The sequence below is a fragment of the Dipteris shenzhenensis genome, chromosome 14, assembly GCF_047967505.1.
Source record: "Dipteris shenzhenensis isolate YYH24624 ecotype China chromosome 14, Dip_SZ_1.0, whole genome shotgun sequence".
Lineage (NCBI taxonomy): Eukaryota > Viridiplantae > Streptophyta > Polypodiopsida > Gleicheniales > Dipteridaceae > Dipteris > Dipteris shenzhenensis.
In genome coordinates this window covers 3183134-3186904 of record NC_141609.1, presented here as the reverse complement: position 1 = coordinate 3186904, position 3771 = coordinate 3183134, and the positions used below count along the sequence as shown (strand labels likewise).

The 3771-nt window shown below is 44.4% G+C and overlaps 1 pseudogene across 1 annotated transcript; it reads left to right on the top strand.

Annotated features, from left to right (window-relative positions):
• Window positions 1–1657: 1657 nt before the first annotated feature.
• On the top strand, window positions 1658–3369 carry LOC147894074 (linamarin synthase 2 pseudogene; annotated as a pseudogene). The gene is made up of 2 exons (XR_015542087.1): window positions 1658–2183; window positions 2292–3369. The product of XR_015542087.1 is annotated as a linamarin synthase 2 pseudogene (transcript).
• The last annotated feature ends 402 nt before the right edge of the window (window positions 3370–3771 follow it).

The window sequence follows — 3771 nt, the reverse complement described above, 5'->3', positions numbered from 1 at the left end:
AGTTCTGACCACCATCGTGGGCCATACACACTATAGAGTTCGAACATGAGGACTTGAACTCACAATGCCAAATAAAATCTCCCACTGCTGTGACCACCAAGCTATTTCTAGATGTTTGTTATTGAATGTGCATCTTTACGACAGGCAGCCTAGGGAGATGTTTGGGTTTTCTCATACCCCCTTGAGCCACGTGTCATGAATCTAAACCCTTGATCTTCCTTGATTTTGTTTGATGTAAAAGCTAAGAAAGCATATAGGTGCTTTTCACAATAAAAAGACTATATAAACGTTTCAAACTTATTTGATTTGAAGAGATGGTTTACTTGATTTGCAAGTTTGGGCTTATTGGCATGCGAAACTTTGGAGAGCCTCGCAAGGACCTTATGCTTTACTCTCACAAGCCTAAAAGCTTGAGTTAATATAGTGATCAAACTCCCATTTTCCCAAGGCTGGAGAGGCACGTAACATTGGCTAAATGGAGAGTGAGAATGTTACGTGCTCTACTTCAGACTTCCTCTAATGATAGTTGTCTTTTTGTGCTATCCAGAGTTTACTAAACGATCTGAGATTGTTGGAATCATTCCGCTCAAGGACATACACAAATTCTCTCAGGGTCAGATTGGCAAGTTTTTCGGATATTGTCTCTCGGCATTCGATTACCATTACCACTATTGACATTCAGGAAATATGCCAATTTTCTATCCATTCGCGAGACTTATCCTCGGTGCTAATATTCTCGGCATTTATATTCTCAGTGTTATCTCAGCACCCAAGAAAGGGCCAGTTCCCTCATATTATATCTCTTTGGGGAAGGAAGTGCGCTGCCTCTATGCCCACACTATGTGTGGTTATAATAATTATTATATTATATACTATAATATAAATATTTTCAATTACTGGTCCATTTAAAAAATTTTGTTTTCAATCTGAATTCTTATAGCATTCCTCGCGTTTAATGCATGTTATCGATGCGAGGGAGCAAGGAAATCTAAGATGGATGCAAGATTGAAGGATGACTACACCTTTATTCATATGGTTGTAGTCCATGTGACAATATTGTAAAACTGCAACAAAGATCGGTTATTGTATCGCCTTATTCATGTATTTGTTGGACTTCAGCTTCCAAAATATGGACATCACAAAATCAATAATAAATCACCACCCCTAACATTTGCAGGGAGGATCGGGTCCTAACGGACTGTGTGTTGTATCTCATGTCCATTGTTTTACTCATTCTCTTTTTTCCTTAAACAATTGATAAAAGAGTAGGATTCACCTTCAATTTCAAGTTGGTAGTTACTTGCTCCACGATGGAAAGAGTGCCTACCGCAAATCCAGTTTTCTTTTAGTTGTCTTGTTGGTGTGTGAACACATGCCACCCATCGCCAATCCTCACTTGGGTGGTGTGTCAGAGTCAATTTGGCTTCGTGGAATTGTTTAGAATCTTTGGTGGATGGTTAAACACACGCCACCCATCCCCAATCCTCACTTGGGCGGAGCTTGGGCGGTGTGTAACGAGCCTCAGAGTCAATTTGGCATTGTTTAGAATCTTTGGTGGATGGTGACTACGATCACTATTCGTAGAGTCTTTTGGCTACTTCTCTACAATCATTAGTCCTGTTATGCGCGGCTCACTCCCAGTCTCTCAGTCTCCACCATGCCGGCTGTCCCTCCTGCTGCTCCGGCTGTCCCTCCTGCTCCTCCTCCCCATGCTGTGGTAATGCCATGGCCAGGCCAAGGCCACATCAACCCCCTCATGCACTTCTCCAAGAAGCTCGCTTCTCAGGGTTTCATCATCACCTTCGTCAATACCCAATACAATTATCTTCGTTTCCTGCAGTCCACTCAACAGTACCAGCTCCTCCTTGATGAGGAAGATACCACCCTCGACATCCGCTTTGTTGCCCTCCCCGATGGCCTGCCCGACGACCACGCCCGAACCAGCGATGTTCCAGCGGTTTGCAAAGCCATCACACAAATGCACGCCGCCTTCGAGGGCCTCATCGACCGCCTTGTACACGAAGGACGGCCGCCCGTCACGTGTATCATCTCGGACATCTTTGTTCTTCACACGCAAGATGTGGCTAACAAATATGGCATTCCGAGAGTGGCGTTTTGGACGCAGTCAGCCGCTAGTTACGCAGCTCACCTGCTGGTGGAGAAAGGATACCGTCCTCCACTAGGTTGGGACTGCACCCAACAGAATTACCGTGGCTGTTCTATTGCACAAAATCGCAGTCAGATATAACTTCTTTGAATTTTCTCAGACTAACGAAGTTGATGTGTGGCAGACCGTCCCAAGAATGAGAAAGTCATCACTTGGGTTCCCGGAGCACCTCCATTGCGCTTGCAAGACATGTCAGATTATCTCCAAACCTATGATTCCTCCGACTTCATGTTCAACTTCGTCACCGAGCCTTTCCTCCGCCTCGATGAGGCGACTTGGGTGGTTGCAAATACCTTTGAAGAATTGGAAGGGCCTGCTGTTGATGCGCTTCGCAACGAGCATCAGCAAGACATTTACACAATCGGCCCGCTCCTTCCTTCTGATTACTTCCACGGATCCCTCAAGTCCAGGATGAGTACGTATCCTCTGTGGCCGGAAGATTACGACAGCCTCAAATGGCTAGACGCGCGTGCACCGTCTTCGGTTCTCTACGTTTCCTTCGGAAGCATAGCTGTACTGTCCTTGGAAGAGATTCAAGAATTCGCTTTTGGTCTAGAGGCAAGCGGAGTGCCGTTCCTGTGGGTACTCCGTCCGGGCCTTCTTGTCGGCGGACACTCTGCCATTCTTCCGGAGGGTTTTCAGGATCGGACGAAAGACCGAGCCCTTCTTATTACCTGGGCGCCTCAACTGCATGTGTTGTCTCATCCATCTGTGGGAGGGTTCTTGACGCACGCTGGGTGGAATTCAACATTGGAGGGCATGGTGCAGGGGCTGCCGATGCTGGATTTTCCACATTTCGGCGATCAGATGATGAATTGCAGGTGCATGGCCGATGAATGGAAGAACGGGCTCAACTTTGAAGCCGATGAGAATGGGATGGTGAAAAGGTTTGAGGTGGAGAAGAAAGTGAGAGCTCTTATGGAAGGGAAAGAGATTAGGGAGAGGGCTCATTTCATCAAGGATGCAGCTAAAAAGGCAGTTGCAGAGGGAGGCTCAAGTGCAAACAATCTCAAGGCTGTCACAGACTCAATAATTGAGAGAACGCTCTCGTCGTCCACCAAATGATTGTACGGATTCAAATATTGATCCTGATTTATGTACCTTTATGTACCCATAAGTACGGGATATTAAATTTTAGCAAACCGTTATCAACAAATGTTCTCTTTTTTAGTGATATTTATCAATAACGGAAAATATTTTTTGGCCTGCCCCAGCTTTCGTTTTTTCATGGTATCCGCCTTCATCAATAAATGGATTTTTCGCAAGGTAGCTTTGGTTTTTTCATGGTATCCACCTTCATCAATAAATGGTGATTTTTTGCAAGGTTTTTCATAGGGGATTGTTTTCCGCAAGGTTTTCCGCTATTTTCGTGTGCATCGTTTTTGCAGAGTTTTTTGCATTGCCAAGGTTTTTCGTTGTTTTTGTGCATTGTTCAAATCATGTTTCGTGTTTCCACGGGCAGGCCTTTTGAATTTATTTAACTTGTTCATAATTCTTATAAAGTATAAAATAATAAATGTAATCTAAAAATGGCCAATTTACAAAACTATCTTTAGCTATTCAAAATCAAAAGCATGTCAAAGAGATCAACCACTCCATTGTCA